The 20,103-nt window shown below is 49.3% G+C and overlaps 1 protein-coding gene across 1 annotated transcript in view; it reads right to left on the bottom strand.

Moving 5' to 3' along the window:
• Nucleotides 1–20,103, bottom strand: part of MAP6 (microtubule associated protein 6) — a 79,462-nt gene that overhangs the window by 24,202 nt on the left and 35,157 nt on the right. The window lies entirely within an intron of this gene.

The following is a 20,103-nucleotide window of genomic DNA, read 5'->3' as shown; positions in this document are numbered from 1 at the left end:
AAAACACGGTAAAATAGGCCTGGCCAGTGTGGCCCAGTTGGTTGGAGCGACGTCCTGTAAACCAGAAGGTCTCAGGTTCGGTTCCCGGTCAGGTCACATAGCTAGGTTGTGGGTCTGATCAGCGGACAGGGCACGTATGGGAGGCAACTCTCACATATCTTTCTCTCTCTCCCTCCCTCCCTTACCCTGCCTCTCTTTCTAAAAATCAATGAACATGTCATCCTCGGGTGAGGATTTTAAACAAAACAACACATGGCAAGTATAAACAGATGTAGCTGTGGCTGAAATGAAGGCCCCAGGGTCCATCCTGTTTGCTGGCGCGTGGGATTCAGTGCATAGGCTCTGTGCCCCCGAGGTCTCCTCGGGTCTGTTCTCCCGTGGGGCCATGAGAAGCTGTGTTGTGGGAAAGGACGAGTTAGTGTGTGAACATCTGTGGGGTTGGTTCTTCCAGTGCCTTCTTTCATCCCCAGTGACAACACCCTCCTTCAGGGCCCAGAGATGAGTGCCATGAACAGGAGGCCATGGGGAATGGCAAACAGAGCTTAGACTGTGGTGGAGACCCACGGGTCCTAGTCCTAGCACTGCCTCTAACTAGGCCTCTCCCCTCGCTGAGCCTTAGTTTCCTCATTTGTTAAATAAAAGAATCACACCAGACAATGTCCTTCTAGCTCTGAGGCTCCCTAGTCAGTGAAGCTGGTTTGGTAACTCTGAGCCACTTTTTGGTCATTTGACCTCCTTAGGGAAACTGGTTCATCTCTGATCAGAGAACACGGTTTCTTAAGAGACGTTTCCCAAGCTTCAGACTCACCTTCCCAGTACAGCTTGGACATCCACCTAGATGCTGTATCAACAGCTCAAACTCAACATCCCTAGGACCTAATTGTGTTGTCCTCCCTGCCAGATCGTCCTCTCTCATGAACTCCCTCATTGCTCAGTTTCACCCCTTCATTCACAAAATGATTTACTGAGTGCTTCAGGTCTGTCTGGCAGGATGCTGAGCTCTTTGGAGTGGAAAATGAGTAAGAGCAGACCCTGGGCTCAAGATGTGAGAGGCAGAGGGCTCTGATGTTACTCCAGGGCAATTCAGTGAGAGCGATGAGGAGGAGGGAGTGAGAAGCACAGAGGAGGAGCTCCTATGCCAGCCCCAGAGTCCGGGGTAGGGGTGGGGTTCTGGAGTGGAGTCAGAGAGGCTGACAGGGAGTTGGCCAGGGGAGCGGGGAGCAGCAGGTTCCAGGCAGAGCGAGAACACCGAGAGGCTCAGCGAGGCACAGCCCACTGCGGGAACCTGCAGGCAGTTTGGGTGGCTGGGCTGAAGCTTGTGGGGAAGGGCACAAGAAGCTGGACAGATCATGAAGGTGCGTAGCAGCCACGCTAGCGGGATGCTCTGGACTGTAACCAGGAGTTGCCAAATGATTCCAAGCCAAGGATGAGTGTGGCCAGATGGGTTTTGGGGAAGAGAACTTTGCAGCAGTATGAATGGTGGACAGAAGCGGGGTGGTGAGGCAGGAGGACAAGCTTGAGATTGTGCAGGGAGTCAGAAGGAAAGTGGAGGCCTGAACCAGGACAGTGGCAGCGGGGACATGGGCAGGACTTGAAAACGGCTGGCAGGGAGCTGGCCAGAGGAGGAGGGAGCGGGTTCCAGGCGGAGTGACGAGAGGAATCTGAGCATTTTGGTCCTGTGGGTAGAGGTGCTACTGATTGCGACTGTGATGGGGAACCTGGGAGGAGAAAGGAATTTAGGATGGAGTTGAGACCCTCCTGATTGTTAATGGCACCCATTCAAAGTTACTCTTTGATCCTTCCTCTCTTCTCCTCCTTCCTTCTCCACTTTCCATGGGTTCAACCAGTTACGAAGACCTGACTTCTGAACCATTTTGGCTCTATACACAGGCTTCGGCCTGGCCCCGGTGACCCCTAGGGCTCTGGCCACCATTACCCGCCCAAGGCCACACACCTCCTTCCTCCCACTCCTCAGGACCAAAGCCCTGCTTCTTAGATGAGGCCCTAATACTTGGCCTAAAACTTGCAGTAGCCAAACCAGTAACAACCTGGCTCCCAAATGTATAATGGGAGCAACGTGGATCCTCTGCTCCTGTCCCAGCCTGCTTCCAGAACTAGGACTGACATGGGCATACGCTGGCCTGGAGCACTGTTTCTGGGCCATCTCTCCCAGGCCAGCCCTGCAGCTTTCTAGGTCTCCGCAGTGGCCTCCGTGCGCTGGCAAATGTCTCCCTGTGAACGTGTTCCATGGGGCGCGTCCTCGCGGGAAAAGCTTGGTAACCCCTGATCCTGAACATCTTGGCACATCATCTTCCCATGAGACTATGCTAGTGAGTCCCATAATAAGTTCACTTAATTATGACAAACGGTTAGGTTTAAACCCACGTTCTGTTCCCTAGAATTGTCTCTGAACGCTTAACAACGCCTTTCCCAGCCATAAGTAACAACTAGTCATATGTCATAAAAATAGAATTAGCTACTATTCATTAATCACCTTTAATAAGTTGGTGGGTTGGGTTTTTTTTTGTTTGTTTGTTTTTGCATATTCTCTTGGTGTTTGCAACAACTTTGAAAGAAGGTAGTATTATATCCCTTTTACAAGAGAGTAACGAGAGAGAGAGAGTGTGTGTGTAACCGTGGCTCAGAGAGGTTAAGTGCCTTGCATAAGGCCACAGAGCTGGCAGGCAGGAGCTGAAATCTGAGCCCAGGTCAGTAAGGCTCACAGCCTGTCCTTCCCACTGCACTTGAGCAATGTGCTGGAGCTGCAGCCGCTCCCTCTGCCCTCACCGAAGGTGCTCGGGCAGGGTCTGGCCTGCTGCCTGCAATGCCGTGGAGGGTTCATATGACACAGACTGGACTCGGTGACATCTGAGCTCCTGCAGCTGTGAGAAGCTCCGCCCACAGCAGCGTGGGCCACACTCTGAGGCCAGTCACACCTGGTGCCTCTTGCCACAAGTTCACGGTCCCCTGTAGCCATGAACTTCCCTTTCAGCTTGATCATTCATTTACTCTTTAACTCGTTCATTAATTAGTTAATTAATTAGTTCATGTGGCATTTGCCACACACCAGCCGTCGGTGTGGCATGTGAGCCACAGGAAGGAGTAAGCCACGGTGGAGGTGTCTATAGTTGAGTGGGTCAGGATCTGTCCACGTGTGACCCTAAGGCCAGTGATGGGCAACCTTTTGAGCTTGGTGTGTCAAACTTCGCCAAAAAAACTGAGCATAACTCGGGTAGTGTGTCACTTTGAGGAAAAAACTAACTCCAAGACTCTAGTCGCAAATGTTTCATCCTCAGGAGCAGCAAATGTTTCATCCTCGGCATGCGGCCGCGTGTCATCAGAAATGGCTATGCGTGTCAGTGCTGACACACGTGTCATAGGTTCGCCATCACTGCCCTCTGCAAATAGGACAGAGTTCAGACTTTCAGAGGGAAAGAGAAGAGGGCCTTTAATTCTGGAGGGAGGAAGTGGGGAAGGGGGCGCTGGAAAACGCAGGCAGAGCAGTAGGTGAACGTAACCGACACTTGCCCAGCACCTACTTCAAGCGCATGGCAGCTCGTGGCAGCTTTGGCTCCCGCAGCAACCGTTATGGGTGCACACCATAGTGAAGCTCTGGGCACACTGGGAAAGCCCCATCTGCAGGCCCCGCCCTGGCATCCCAGGGGTGCTCCACATGCCACAGCTCCTCCTGTGTCATGATGTGGGGGCGTCAGGGACAGGATGATCTCCGGCTGCACTGCCAAACGCCCACTGTCCCTTCCACAGTGGGTCCACAGGTGCAGCCCTGCCATGAGGCTTGACGCCGGCTGTAGCTCCTGCACAGCACACTCCCTGCAGGGGCAGAGGAGGGTTTTGTACTACGATGTCCCTCTGTGGGTGGGTGAACTGCACGCAGAAGCCCCTCTATCGATATGTTCGAGTCTGGGGTTCAATGACCCCTCTGGTGGCTCATCTGTGCTGGAAAAATCTGTAAGAGAAGCCTGGGCCAGTCCCGGCCTCCTCCCCGAAGAGCGGCAGAGCCAGGCCCATCTCCCGGAGACCAGGCGGACAAGGTGCTCCCGGCTGCTCCCTGGAGACCTTTAAACAGCAGCACAGTCACGTTCAGAGCAGCTGCTTAAGCAGGATTTTAGGGTCTTGCTGACCAGGCAAAGTCTTTAACGGAGCCAACAAATACTTTGCCTTCATCTTCTCCTGCCCAGCCCCTCGGCCCCATCTCACCCGGGCCCTCAATCCTCCCCCCGCCAATCTCCCCCCACCTGGGCTGTGGCATCAGGACGGTGGCATCGGGATCCTGGCCCCAACCTCCTCACTGGTTCTTCCGGCACATGCTGCGGGAGAAACCTTCCTCCCGCTCTGCTGTGAGCACGCCACTCCCCACTAAAACACCCCAACCAATCCCAGTTCCCTATAGGACCAAGGCCAAACTGAGGTCCCTTTTAGCTCTCATCGGCGATGTGTGACTTGGCCCCAAATGACCTTTCCAGCCTATTTCTTTACCCTCCTTCGTCATTCATTCGCATCGGCGTTCAGGGAGCATTTTCTGTGTGCCAGGCACCGCGCCAGGCTCTCTAAGTGCATTATCTTATGTTGCCCTCACAACAACCCTGCACCGATTTTGCCAGTGATAACACCATGCTGCCCTTCCCCAAACACAGACTGCACTTTCCTGCCACTGAGTTTTTGCCCATGCTGTTCCCATTCTTGGCAAGCTCCTCCCTCCACACTCTCAGCTACTGAAACACTGCATGGCCATTCGTGCCAGGCTCACGTGCGCTCCCTTCCAGGGAGCCTTCCCCAGCCCCGCCGCTGAACCAAGCTCGTCCTCTGTTTTCGTCTCTGTAGCACTGGCCGCGCTTTACCTCAGGCCTCCTGTGTAGGTATGGCTCTTCCCTTCCCGGCTGCAGTCACTGAGCATCAGGACTGTCCTTTTGCGCCTGTGTAATCCTCACCAGGCCTAGGACGGGAATTCAGAATGCAGCCTCCCCTCACCCGTGTGAATAGCTAAGCAGGAACTCCCTGGGCTTCCCCAGCTGGGGAGGGGCGTAAAGGTTGCTACACAAGAGCATCTCATGGCATCTGACATCTCTGTCACTTTCTACACATTCTCCTCCCTTAGATGCAACTTAATTTCCCTCCCCTTGGGTGTGATTGGATGCGCTTCCAACAAACAGAATATGGTGGAAGTGATGGCGTGCAGCTTCCGAGACGGGACCAGAAAAGGCCTTGCAGCCTCCTCCTTGCTCTCTCTTGGGTCCCTCACGGTGGGGACAGTAAGCTTCCATGCTCACTGCTCACTGAAGCAGCGTCCACGGAGCGTCCCTATGGCAAGGAACAGAGTGGGCCATCTTCGAAGTGGATCCTCAGCCCCAGACAAGCGCTCAGATGACCTCATCTGAGCTAGAACCACCCAGCTAAGCCAGTCCTAGATTTCTGACTTTCAGAAACAGCATGAAATAATAAATGTTCATTGGCTTAAGCTGCTGAGTTTTGGAATAATTTGTTACATAGCAATAGATCCTAACACAGACCCCAATCAGAAATTATTTTTCCCCACAAAAAAAGGTTTAAAACACCCAGGCCTCATGTCAGTGAGGCAGAAGCGCTGGAGTGAGCAGAGCACAGGAAGTTCAAGTTCCCAGCAGAGCTGTGGCATCAAGTTAACAGAGCAGGTCATGCTCTGGTCATCAGAAACTGAGGGTGAACATTTTGCAGCCTTCACCAGAAGGTAGAAAAGCCTCCTGTGCAGCAAAGCTGGTAAAAATGCACCTGCCTTGAGGCCAGGTCATAAGCAGAAACGAGGAGAGACAGGCCCTCACCGGGGAAATGAAGTCTCAGTGCACGCAGCACACACAGCTCGGGCAAGTGCAGGCGGAGGTTAACAAGCGAGAAGAGGCACAGAGCCAGCGCCAGAACAGAGACGGTTGTTCACCGGCAAGAGCACAGGCTGTGGAATGAGATAAACCTGGGTCGGATCCCAGCTCGAACCCTTGGGCCACTCTCTACCTGTTCTGCACTCAGTGAGCTCATGTGGAAAAGACTGACACAGGCCTCTGAACAAGACTGGGCGTCTGTATCAGAATTACCAAGTCCACCACGGATTACTGTATAATGATGTATTTGGTTTTCCTTACAGAGTTGTATGTTCAAGAACGATTATTGAATATCTTCTACCGTTCCAGCCACAGGGGTTAGAAATGCAGCGTGACCAGGCAGGTGCAGCTCCTGCCGCCGCTGACCTTGTAATTGGGTGGGGCTAGCTAAGCAATTACACAGACAATCAAATTACCTGTCCAGCCACTGTCATCTTTATGGCCACCGCAGTCAACAGCCTGTGTCCGGAGTGGACAAAATGTGGGCATCAGCTTTTAATGCCAGGTTTATTTCTGAATGTAATTCACATTAGACTTGAACAAAATAGCATTCAATGAATGCTGATTAATCGAATCTCCAATACTGAGTGTCCAGCATACACAGATGTTCACTTCTTAAGGCCTCATCCCATTAAAGCACATTTCCTCACAGTGATTCAAGGGGGGTTATTGAAAGAGCAATTATAAAGGGAGAGACTGAGACAGGCGAGAGCGGTGATTGATGAAGCCGGTCTCAGGAGAGGGAGGTGGGGAGGCATCAGGAGAGAGGCTTTGGCCTTGGGAAGAAAGGGTGGTAAGGAAGAGAATAGAGGCTGGTCTCTCATTTCTAATTTTAAAAATCCTGACATTTATAAGAAACAATGAAATTGAATTATACAAGAAAGAATTTTACTGCTGAGAAGAATATATACATGTGCTCATTGGTGCACATCACCTCTTAACAAAAATGGAGACTTAGAATAATGGATTACTGCCAGCTACAATCATATGTAAATTCCATTTCTCTGTCTATAAGCCCCAGATTTATTTCGTATGTATCTTAGTCCTTGGGAAATAAAATTCTTTCCCCATCCTCTTTACAACAACATTTTCAATATTCCTTAACTGCTTTATGATGGAAGAAAAAACTGTGCATTAGGATTTTAATGGCCTAAAATCTTCCTACAGATTTTCGTAGGCAATTAATGTTGCCATGGAAACATATTCAGTCTCTGTTTAAAAATCGTGCCTACATTTGATATAGCCAAGTGTCCCCCAGGAAGGGAAGTGGGCTCCTTCACGGACGCTGACGGAGGCAGTCGCTGAAGGCTGGCAGTTGCCGGGCTGTTGTCAGGAGTTGGTTAAAGGAAGTGGGGTCTGTAGATTAAAAAGGAAAGAACATCCCTGAGCCTAGAGCATCGCCTGGGGTTGAGTGTAAGTTGCTTCCTCCTGGCAGCGATGACTGGACCCAGAGAGGAGCTTTAAGATCTGATCTGTTCATGTGCATATGCTTGAACGCATCTTTCAGCTTCTTTTGTGTGAAAGGGAGAAAAGGGAATCTTACAGAGAATGCTAACCATGTAGGATAGCTCTTCTTATCCATTAATACCACATAAACTCATGCACACCAATAAAACCATGGTTGATGATTTTGTAAAATAAGAGAAGCACACATTTGGGCAAACACTATCTGTCTGTAAAGGAAAGGTTGAAGCTAATCCAATGTGACTAGAGAATGAGTGTGAAAGAACCCTCCCCTTTCCTTACATGGGAAGATGGATGTGGGTAACAGTTGGCAGTGACAGCTGCCAGGACGCGGTCCCTTTATTAGGAAAAGAGCTCCTTCTGCAGATAACGGCTGGCGAAGTCCTTCATAGGCTGCATGCGGCTCTCAGGCCCCTGTGCACCTGAGAAACAGCGTCTCATGAGAAAGCCCATGTGCACAATATGGACAGAATTATGAGGACAATTAGTTAAAAATGGAATCTGCTCAAACTAGGAGTCAATTTGATTCTACATAAATTAATTTAGGTTGCAGTGTTTACTAGACACTATGCTTGGAACTGCAAGGAAGAAAAAGGGGTGCAAAATAAGAAACCTGCAGCTGGCAGAGGTGGAGGGTCAGAGTGGGGGAGCGTGGTGATGCAAGTAAGTCCATATATAAATGTGCCTCAAGTAGAAACAAATAAGAGCTAGATAACAGGTTATACGAAAACTGTAATCCCGGTCTTCTCCTCTTGCCTCATCCCCGTGTCCCCATTATTATCTTGGTGATTAGCCACGGGAATGCCTTTTCCCATGCTGGAGCGGTTGTGCCGCAAGACCACAGAGTGATCTGGTCGAGGCTGAGGGAAGGCTGCACTCTTCTGGTTTGTTGGGTCCCCAAGGATCTGTGCCCATTACTTGCAGAAAGATGGTTCCTAAGACAGGAAATGGGAACGCTGAGAGTGAGCTCTGAAAGGTGAGAAGAAGCGCTACCCCCTTCCAGGGGTAAACCTGGAATTCTGGAAGTACACTCCTATGAGATGACCTGTACATAGTGCCAAGGACACTGTATGATACATCTAGTGAAGGGCTCAATAAGTCGGTTTCCGCACTCCGTGTTCTGTGCACAGGAAGTACTATGCACTATAAATATCCTTTTAACAAATAAAGCTGGTGCTGCAAAAACCATCTTGAGACCCATGCTAAGTTACTCTTTTAAATGAAGCTCAATTATAAGGGAATATTAGGAATAACTTGTTGTCCTAAATTTGACAATATAGATGAAATGGACAAATTCTTAGAAAGATGGAAATTACAAAACTGACTCAGAAGAATAGAAGTCTGAATGAATGTATATCAAGAAAAGAAATTGAATGAGTAATTTAAAATCTTTACACAAATAAAACCCAGTCCCAGATGGTTTCACTGGTGAATTCTATCACACATTAAGGAAAAAATAAATACCAATTCTAACAATCTCTTTTTTAAAATAAAGGAAGAGACAATATTTCCCAAGTCATTTTAAGATGGGCATTATCATGTATCACCTAGGTACCAAACCAGTTAAAGACATTATAAGAAAACTATAGGTCAATATTCCTCATGAATATAGATATTAAAACACTTAATTATCCTTGCAACATATAAAAAGATTAAGCACCATGAACAAGTGAGGTTTATCCCAGGAATGCAAGTTTTAAAATCCAAAATCAATTAATGTAATATACCATTTCATAGAATAAAGAGCAGAAACCATATAATCACCATAATAGACACTAAAAAACATTTGACAAAATCTAAAAACTTTCCATGATTAAAAAACTCAGCAAGCTAGGAACAGAAGGGAACTTCCTCAACCTAATAGACAACATCTACAAAAATCCTACAACTAACATTACACTCAATGGTAAAAGACTAAACACTTTCCTCTCAAGATCAGGAGGAAGGCAAGGATGTCCGCTCTAATCACTTCCAGTCCACATTGTACTGGAGAGCATAACTAGTATAATAAAAAGAAATTAAGGGTATACACATTAGAAAAGAAGTAGTAAAAATATCATTATTTGCATATAACATGACCTTCAATTTCAGAAAATCCTCAGGAACCTACAAAAAGTACTAGAACAATTGAGTGAGTTAGCAACGCTGCTAGATACCCAATCAATATATAAAAATTAATTGTCTTTCTCTAGATTAGTAACAAACATTGGGAAAATAAAAACATTTAAAAATCCATTCACAAGAGCATCAGAAAGAATGGAATACTTAGGAAAATATTTAGCAAAAGAAGTGAAAGTCTGTACACTAAAAACTATATAACACTGCTGAAAGAAATGAAATATCTAAATAAATAAAGACATATACATGCTAAAAAATTTGAAGATTCAATATTAAGATGGCAATTCTAGAAATTGGTCTATAAATTCAAAGCAATCCTTATAAAAATTCCAGGGCTTTCTGTAGAAAATGACAAGCTGATCTTAAAGAATTGCCAAAACAATTTTGAGAAAGAAAAAAAAATTTCTAAGGATTTACACTACCTGATTTCTTTTTTTTTTTTTTTTTTTTTTTAATTTTTAAAAATTTAAATCATTTTTAATTTTTCAGTTACAGTTATCATACAATATGATATTAATTTCAGGTGCACAACATAGTGATTAGACATTTATAAAACTTACAAAGTGATCACCCCAGTAAGTCTAGTATCCATCTGACACCATACATAGTTATTAGGATATTATTGACTATATTCCCTTTGCTGTACTTTACATCCCCATGACTATTCTGTAACTTCTTTTTTTTTTTTTTTTTTAGATACCAATTTTATTTTATTTTATTTTTTTTTATTTTTTATTTTTTTTAAATTTCTTTATTGATTAAGGTGTCACATATTTGTCCTCATCCCCCCATTCCCATCCCACCCCTCTCCCCATGCATGCCCCAATCCCCTGTTGAACTTAACCGTTGGATAGGCTTATATGCATGCATACAGGTCCTTTGGTTGAACTCTCCCCCTCCCCCCACCCTCCCCCTCCCCTCCCCTATCCTCCCTCTGAGGCCCGATAGTTCGATCGATGCCTCCTTGCTTCTGGTTCTGTTCTTGTTCCTCAGTCTATGTTGTTCATCATTTCCTCTAGATGAACGAGATCAAATGTCACTAGATATATACTAATAAGAACTGAATGTGAGACGAACAATAATATTTATGCTGACAGGCAAATGAATCAATCTGTAGCGAGCTTCCCCCTGGACCAACAGTTCTTTTGAGACCCAATTTCGATGTCCAGTAGTTCCTTATGTGTACATGTCAGCACTGACCCCTCAGCTCTGGATGGTGGACAAATGGTGGTAATGGAGGTCCGACTCCCTCTGGTTTGGTCTCGGCCGAACCCAGGGGCACGGCGTCACCTGGACTAAGGGGCACGTGGCCTCACCCATACCCAAGGGGCGCGTGGTCTCACCCGGGCCTGGGACCCAGCCTCACCCGGATGGATCCAGGGGCGCACGGCCTCACCCGGACCCAGGATCTGGCTTCACCCATACCCAGGGACGCTTGGCCTCTCCCAGACCCAGGGGCACGTGGCCTCACCCGGGCTTAGTTGCACAAGGCCTCACCTGGATCCAGGGACACATGGTCTCTCCCGGACCCAGGGACGCTTGGCCTCTCCCAGACCCAGGGCCACTTGGGCTCACCCGGGCCTAGGTGCACGAGGCCTCATCCGGATCCAGGGACGCATGGTCTCACCCGGACCCAGGGACGCTTGGCCTCTCCCAGACCCAGGGGCACGTGGCCTCACCCGGGCCTAGGTTCACGAGGCCTCACCCGGATCCAGGGACACATGGTCTCACCCAGACCCAGGAACGTTTGGCCACTCCCAGACCCAGGGCCACTTGGGCTCACCCAGGCCTAGGTGCACGAGGCCTCATCCGGATCCAGGGACACATGGTCTCACCCGGACCCAGGGACGCTTGGCCTCTCCCAGACCCAGGGCCACTTGGGCTCACCCGGGCCTAGGTGCACGAGGCCTCATCCGGATCCAGGGACGCATGGTCTCACCCGGACCCAGGGACGCTTGGCCTCTCCCAGACCCAGGGCCACTTGGGCTCACCCGGGCCTAGGTGCACGAGGCCTCACCCGGATCCTGGGACACATGGTCTCACCCGGACCCAGGGACGCTTGGCCTCTCCCAGACCCAGGGCCACTTGGGCTCACCCGGGCCTAGGTGCACGAGGCCTCATCCGGATCCAGGGACACATGGTCTCACCCAGACCCAGGAACGTTTGGCCACTCCCAGACCCAGGGCCACTTGGGCTCACCCGGGCCTAGGTGCACGAGGCCTCACCCAGATCCAGGGACACATGGTCTCACCCGGACCCAGGGACGCTTGGCCTCTCCCAGACCCAGGGCCACTTGGGCTCACCCGGGCCTAGGTGCACGAGGCCTCATCCGGATCCAGGGACGCATGGTCTCACCCGGACCCAGGGACGCTTGGCCTCTCCCAGACCCAGGGCCACTTGGGCTCACCCGGACCTAGGTGCACGAGGCCTCATCCGGATCCAGGGACACATGGTCTCACCCGGACCCAGGGACGCTTGGCCTCTCCCAGACCCAGGGCCACTTGGGCTCACCCGGGCCTAGGTGCACAAGGCCTCTCCCGGATCCAGGGACACATGGTCTCACCCGGACCCAGGGACGCTTGGCCTCTCCCAGACCCAGGGCCACTTGGGCTCACCCGGGCCTAGGTGCACGAGGCCTCATCCGGATCCAGGGACGCATGGTCTCGCCCGGACCCAGGGACGCTTGGCCTCTCCCAGACCCAGGGGCACGTGGCCTCACCCGGGCCTAGGTGCCCGAGGCCTCACCCGGATCCAGGGACACATGGTCTCACCCGGACCCAGGGACGCTTGGCCTCTCCCAGGCCCAGGGCCACTTGGGCTCACCCGGGCCTAGGTGCACGCGGCCTCACCCGGATCCAGGGACACATGGTCTCGCCTGGACCCAGGGGTGTGTGGGCTCTCCCAGACCCAGGGGCGCTTGGCCTCGCCCGGGCACGGGATCCAGCGTCATCCGGGTCCAGGGGCACTTGGCCTCACCCGGACCCGGAGTCCGGCCTCACCTGGACCCAGGGGCATGTGGCCTCAGCTAGACCCAGGGACGTGAGGCCTCACTTATACCCAGAAGCGTGTGACCACACCCGAGCCCAGAGGCGCGCAACCCCGCCCGCACCCGGGTCTCAGCGGGGCCCCGTCTTCCCGATCCCAATTCCTGCCGGTCAATCCCCCCTCAGCAATTCCCCTGGCCATCCTTCCGGAGCTCCAGTATGGCTGCTGCAGAACTCGTCGGGCGGCGGCTCGGCGAAGCTCCGGTGCACCCGGTGCATGGCGGTGGGCCAGTCTGGCGTCGCTGCGTCGGCCCTTGGGTCTGCATCGGTGGCCGGTCGCCGAGCATGCGCACCTGGCCGCTTCCGGGGCGTTGAGATTCTTGACGGACTCAGAGGTCAGCAAGCGCGGAGTCTCCCACTCCATGTCTCATAGGGGCTCGTCTGTCCGTGCTTGGCTGCCAGTGGAGCCGTCCCCTCAGCCGGAGACCGCCGGGGGAACTGCGCCGAGTACGTTCCAGGCCGCTGTTGTATCGCCTGAGCCATAGTTCTTTTGTGTCGCCTGAGCTGTAGTTCTTAAAGTGTGGTCTTTGGGTCACCGGCATCAGCATCATCCCACATACCCCTCTTTTATTCTAGTTGTAGAGCATCTACTCAGCCAGCCCTATGGTGGTCTTGGATGGTGTCTGCTCTGCTCTCTTGTGTAGTCTCAAAGTTGTTGTGGTAGGCAACAATCAGGCTTCCGCCCTATGCCTCCATCTTGGTCCTCCTTTGTATAGTTAAGTCTTGATTGTTGTTGGTGTCACTGGGGGGGCTCTCTTTGTCTATAAAGGAAGAGTTGCTGTGCAGGAGACACGTTTATGGGCCGGGTCTTGGTGCAGCAAAGCTTTGGCGCTCACTGAATATTCCCGTTGAATGTGTCCCTTATGCACGTGGTTGAAATCTGGTGTCATCTCCCACAGACCACTAGATGCCCTCGTTTCTGGGTCTCCAATGGGGTGTAGATCAGCTACTGCCTTAGGCACTCAGCAAGGATTACAGCAAAAACTGTAGTTTCTTCCTCCTGTCTGAGTGGCCCTGGAGCAGTCCGACTAGAACAGCAGATCATCTGCTCCGCTGCCAGAGGGCAGGCCACCCACATGCATAAGCCGTTGCTTGGGGCGCAGGTGTGCCTGCAAGACTTGCGGGGCAGGTCTTCAAAACGTGCGGGGCGGGTCCCAGGGCGGGGCGGGGTCTCAGGGCGCCAACAGGCCATGGTGCGGCGAGCCTCGATGGCTGTGAGTCTGGTCCTTCTGCCTTCCATGTATCTAAGTCCCCTCGTTCCGCACTCCAGCGCAGCAAACACTGATTGCTGGGCGCACCTCTGCAAGAGTCCCGCCTCTCCCCGCAGGCATCTGGGTCTCCCGGGGTTCGCCAGAAGATGGGTTTCAGGGTGATGGAGAGCTAATCTCCCTTAGGTTTGGAACAAAAGCCCCTTTCCCCCGCCACCAGCCAGACCCACGCACCTCCACACCTCATCCCCTCCGATTTCGCTGGGTGCGAGGCAACAGAACAGCCTTTAACCTCCGCCGCCATCTTTTTCAAACTTCTCAATTTGTACTTCTTAATCCCTTCATTTCAGTCAACTCTACTGAAGTCTAGCGCTGCCGGGAGGTGCACGGAAAGGGCGCCCGGGCCTCCGTCCGGTGCGCGGTGCGCGCGTCCCGCGGAACCAGGCGCGCGAGGGCCGCGCGGCTGGGACGGGCGCTGGGCGGCCGCCGAGCTCCAGGCACCGCCTTCGCCGTGTTCCGGACGTCGCCGCCGCGGCGTCCCCCCAATTTATACTTCTTAATCCCTTGAATTCAGTCAACTCTACTGAAGTCTAGCGCCGCCGGGAGGTGCACGGAGAGGGCGCCCGGGCCTCCGTCCGGTGTGCGGGGCGCGCGGCCCGCGGCACCAGGCGCGCGGGGGCTGCGCGGCGGGGAAGGGTGCTGGGAGGCCGCCGGGCTCCGGACGCCGCCACTGCGGCGGCGTCCCCAGCGTCCCGGGCCGGGCAGCCTGCGGGGGCGGTGGAGTTGCGAAAGTGAGTGAGTTTCCCAGGGTTTCGCCCGGAATGGGGTTCAGTGCAATCGGAGCCGGTGCTCAGCGCACTCCGGAGCCTTTATCTCCTTCCTGCCAGTGAACTCCGGCCAGGTCATCAGCCGCCCCCTCCTCTCCGGTTCCATCCTCCCCGCAGGCGCGTGTGCTCGTGTCTCCGCCCGTTTCTCCATACCTCAGGCTTTTACGGCTTCCCCGACTGTCCCCGTGGCCTTCTCCTTCCCCCCAGCTGTGGGCATTTCAGTCCGCCAGCTCTCCTGTGGTTCTGGACGATGTCCGTTCTGACCTCTAGTTGTATTTTTGAAATTGTTGTGCCCGGCTGCAGGTTAGGTGTTTAACCTATGCCGCCATCTTGGTTTCTACACACTACCTGATTTCAAAACTTATTATACATCTCTAGAGTATGTTATTGGCATATAGATAGACACACAGCTCCATGACCAAAATAGAGTTCAGAATAGATCTTTGCATACAGTAGTGTGTTGGAACTGGTTTATACTGGCTCACAGAGCTGATTGTTAAACTTTCAGTAGCTTGAAATCAGCCATGTGAAAGTATTCATATCAGGAAAGTGGAGTACAGATTAGGGCCCTCCTGTTTCCAGAGAGCCCGTTGTTAAACATTACCAGCATACCACTGCTCACATATACGGTTGACTTATTTTTGACAAAGGTGCTAAGTTAATTAATTCAATGGGGATAAGGATCATTGTTTCAACAAATGGTGCTGGGGAAACTGCATATCCATAGGAAAAGAAAATGAATCTCAACCATGAGCTTATAACTTACACACAAAAATTATAGTCACATGCCACTTAACAACAGGATATATTCTGAGAAATGCATCATTAGGCAATTTCATCATTCTCCAAACATTATTGAGTGTACTTACTCAAACCTAGATGATATACACTGAGTGGCCAGATTATTATGATCGCTGAACACATAATAATCTGGCTACTCAATGTGTGTGTGTGTATGTGTGTGTGTGTGTATATATATATATTAGAGGCCTGGTGCATGAATTCGTGCGTGGGTGGAGTCCAGCCAGCCTGGCCAGGGGGAAGGGGACATGGGTGGTTGGCTGGCCTGCCTGCAAACTTCTGGTCAAGGGGACAATTTGCATATTAGCCTTTTATTATATAGGATATACACTGAGTGGCCAGATTATTATGCGTTCAGAGATCATAATAATCTGGCCACTCAGTGTAGCTACTATCATGATTACATGTGCTATACTTTTATAGGACTAGCAGCATAGTAAGTTTGTTTACACCAGCATCATCACAAATTCATGAGTAATGCATTGTGCTACAACATTACCACAGCTACAATGATACTTGGCAATAGAAATCTTTCAGCTTCCCTATAATCTTATGGGACCACCATCATATATGCCATCCATTGTTGATGAATCATCATTATGCAGCATGTGACAGTAATTAGACATAGACTGTAGACCTAAATATAAACCCTGAAACCAGACAACTTCCAAAAGAAGACATAAAAGAAAATCTTTGTGACCCTGGAGTAGGCAAAGATTTCTTAGATATGCCACAAAAACCAAAAACAGCGAAAACAAATAAATTCAAGTTTATCAATATTAAACATTTTTACTCTTCAAAATATACCATTAAGACAAGGAAAAGACAACCCATAGTCTGACAGAAAGTATTTGCAAAGCATATCTATATATATAAAAGGCTAATATGCTAAGTGTCCAACCATCTGACCGGTTGCTATGATGCACACTGACCACCAGGGGGCAGACACTCAACACAGGTGCTGCCGTGATGTGCACTGGCCATTTACAGAGAAAAGGCACCGCAGACCTGGCGTCCACAAAGCAATACTCAGCTTCCCCCAAGTGGGACACAGGCCCCACCACCACCCCAGAATGACAGCCCATCAAATTGCAGCCGATGCTGCCAAGACCCCATGGCACAAAATGCAGCTCCACAGCCCACCCCAGCCCAGAAACGGTCGCTGTGGGCGCCAGGTAATGACATCATGTAGCAACACCCGGCTTCCTCTCCCTAGCGACTAGCCTCCTTGGAGTTTCTTCAGTCCAGGAACACGACTTGTTTTATAGCCAGGTGGAAACACTTTACACTGTAACCAAATATCTGTGAAGCATTTTCCTGTGCCTCATCTCATTTGATCCTCACAGAAGTCCTAGATAGAAAACTCTGTGGAATCCTATTTTCTTTTCATTAACCAGAAAACAGATTTAGAAAGCTTAGAAACTTGACCCAACTGAAAAGAATAAGAAATTATGGACCTTGAAAATGATTTCAAGTTTTCTCACAGCACAGAATATAGTCAAACACTGCTGCAGTGAAATATTTTACCATTTGTTCTCCTTGTATGATCTACAATAATAATCTGCTTCAGGTTGATATTTACTGCTGTGTTGCTGACAATTACCCGAAAGAGAAGTTGAAGTGCTTCACTGGGCTGGAAAAAGTTTGGCTAAATCAGAAAGCAGGTCTAATTAAGCAAGTTTATTCGATATCTATAAAAGGCTAAGTTGACTCGTGCATGCACAATATATATAAAGCTCTCACTGGCGCCAATTGCACACATGTGTTTCGATCTGTCATTGTCAATTGTGAATTTGGTTGACACTTCTATTATAGAGAAAGGGTGAATAGCGATATTAAAATATTTCTTGTAATTAATTTCCTTTCAATGTGCACAATTCATGCACCGGGCCTCTAATATCTTATAAATGATTTGTATCAGAATATACAAAGATCTCTTAAAACCCAATGAGGTTTAAAAAAACTAATTTTAAAATAGGAAATATATTAATAGACACTTCACTAAAGAATATATACAAATGGCAAGTAAGCACATAAAAAGATGGTCATTAGAAAAGTACAAATTATAACCACAGTGAGATACAATCATACACTCACTAAAACGGCCAAATTAAAGAACACTGGCAACACTAAATGCTGGCAAGAATGTGGAACTGGATCTCTCAAACATTGATGGTGGGAATGGTACCGTTACTTTGGGAAAAAAACAAACACGTTTTAAAGTTAACCTTTTACTCTTACGATATGACCTGGCAATTTTACTCTGAAGTATCAAAGAGAAAGAGAAACATAGACCTACAACTTGCACACAAATTGATACCCAAAAAGCTGTAAATAACCCAAATGTTCATTAATAATAAATGAATAAACAAAATGGGTTAATCCACACAATAAAACAGTGTTCAGCAGTAAAAGGAAATGAACCAATATGGATAAATCCCCAAAATATCATGCTAAATGAGAGAAGCCCAACAGAAAACACTGCCTGTTACATGATTCGTTTTACATGAAATTTCTAGAAAAGACACTGTAGAAACACAAAGAAGGTCCGTGGTTGCCCAGGCCTGGGGTGGGAGGGGGACTGGCTGTAATTGAGCTTATAAATGGCAGCATTCTAAAACCATCTTTCAGGGATGGTTGCACCACGGTATACATTTACTAAATCTCATCAAACTGCGCATTTAAAAGGGGTGAATTCTGTGTTAGGTAAATGATAACCTAATGAAGCTGTTTAAAAGTCCAGCTGGGACGTCCTCTTCCCTGACATCCCTCCCCTTGCAGGGAGGTGACCCCTGTCTCCCTGGTGCCCAGGGACTTCCCTGTACCAGCTTGTCTGCTGGTCATTTGTTTTCTAGTCCATCTCTGAGGCTTGGGAAGGCAGAGGTGGCTTCCGAGCCATCTTTGTGTCCCTGGTGCCTGGTTTGGAGGCTGGGTCAGTTCAGCGTGACCTCAGTGTTGCTGAACAAGTAAACACTCTTGACTTCATCTTTTAATTATAAAAGTAACACATAGCAATTACAGTCAGTTTTCCATTTCTCTTTTTCCTATTAATTTGTAATCTATACGTGTTAGAGAGAAAAATAAAAGATAATAACTATTTGCAAGTATGTTTCCCAGTTGTCTTTGCCTTATATATGGATATATATAAGAGAGAGATAAGATATGGATATGCATATATGGATATCCATATCTATATACTAATATCCATGTAAAAGCTTTAAATTTACACATGGCCTAACCTGTTAATCTTTTCTTTGAGCCTGTTTACTCTTGAGATTATGTTTTAAAAGTCTTCCCTTTTGCCACCATCATATAAATATCTACCTGTAATTTTTTCTCTGCACATTTATGTATTTATGTATTACATTTAAATCTTTAAGCCATTGGGAACCTATTACTATGTTCATGTAGCCTGCCTGAGTGGGGTAAGGATCCACTGTTAGCAGATGTGGGGAAGGTGCCGTCCCGGTCAGCACAGCCAGGCCCTGCCCAACTTCAGGGCACGCGGTGCCTGGTGCATCAGCAGTGCTCAGTGCATATTTGTTGAATACATGAATTCGTGAATGAAGCCTTTAACACTGCTATTCTTTGATCTAGCAGTTCTATTTCTAAGAACCTGTCATGAATAACTGGGGGAAAAGCATCTTTTTTCATGTATGATAAACTCTGGATGCTCATCATGTGTGAAAGCTGCAAATCCTTTCCTGGCTTGGAAAGAGGAATGCATCCTAAGGCCGACAGCGCAGACCGTGACTAAATCTCAGAAACGATGAAACAATATTGACCATAAATAATAAATAGGGGATCCCCATGATGCCATTTTGGGTGCCATTTAATGTCATGTTTGCTTCTTGTTGCTAATGATTCACCGGAAATGGTACTCATTCAATTCAGCCTTTGGCTGTCTGCACTCTGTCCCACCTGAGGTCACGGGAGCGCAGGGCCTCAGCAGGGAAAGTCGGCCTGGCAGTAAAGGGGGGCAGTCTGGTGAGGGAAACCATGGACTTCATTTGCCCAGGCACAGCGAACCTTTCATGGCTTCAGTACCTTCCTTCCTTTTTACAGTGTCACTTTACTTCCAACAAGCCTCAGCAGCCTGCTAGCTCTAAGGAAGAGGTAGGCATGCGCAGAGGCCTCAGAGGCTGAGAACACGTGAGGAGGTTTTTCAGGCCATGAGTACCGAGGGGTCTCCTCCAAAGTGGGCTCTAGAATCTCTTCAAGCAGCGCAAAACTCAGTCTTGTCAGTCACTGGCTTGGGCCAGCAACCAGGGGAGCGATGTGAGGTTGGGGCCTGGGAGGGACTGTGGTCGGGTGACGTGGGCCACCTGGGCACAATGAAAGGCGGGGACAGGGAGAGACTGGGGGTTGAAGACTCACATGTGTTTTGTTTAATACCCATGTGTGAAAGCTGCAAATCCTTGAATTAAAGCTCAGTGTCAACTCTTCTAACAGATTGTTTATTCATTTACCGAGGGCCTAGAGCAGTTATGAGATGGTTACCCTTGACTGAGGGCCTACAATCTGTCAGGGGCTTTGTGCTCGTTATTTCATTTAATCCTCAGAACCACCTTTTGAGATGGACACGATGACGCTCCATTGTATGGATGAGGAAACTCAGCTCAAAGAGGTGACGTTGCTGCCTAAGTCCTCAGAGAGATCGTGAGCCAGACACGGTGTCAGCACCTCACCGTGCAGTGAGGGGCAGAGGAGAAAAATGAAGAGGTGAGTCATGTGGTATAAGAGATGCTGTGAGAGAGAGAAACACGAGGCT

Source organism: Eptesicus fuscus, chromosome 13, assembly GCF_027574615.1.
Source record: "Eptesicus fuscus isolate TK198812 chromosome 13, DD_ASM_mEF_20220401, whole genome shotgun sequence".
Classification (NCBI taxonomy): domain Eukaryota; kingdom Metazoa; phylum Chordata; class Mammalia; order Chiroptera; family Vespertilionidae; genus Eptesicus; species Eptesicus fuscus.
This window is presented reverse-complemented; position numbering and strand designations above follow the sequence as displayed.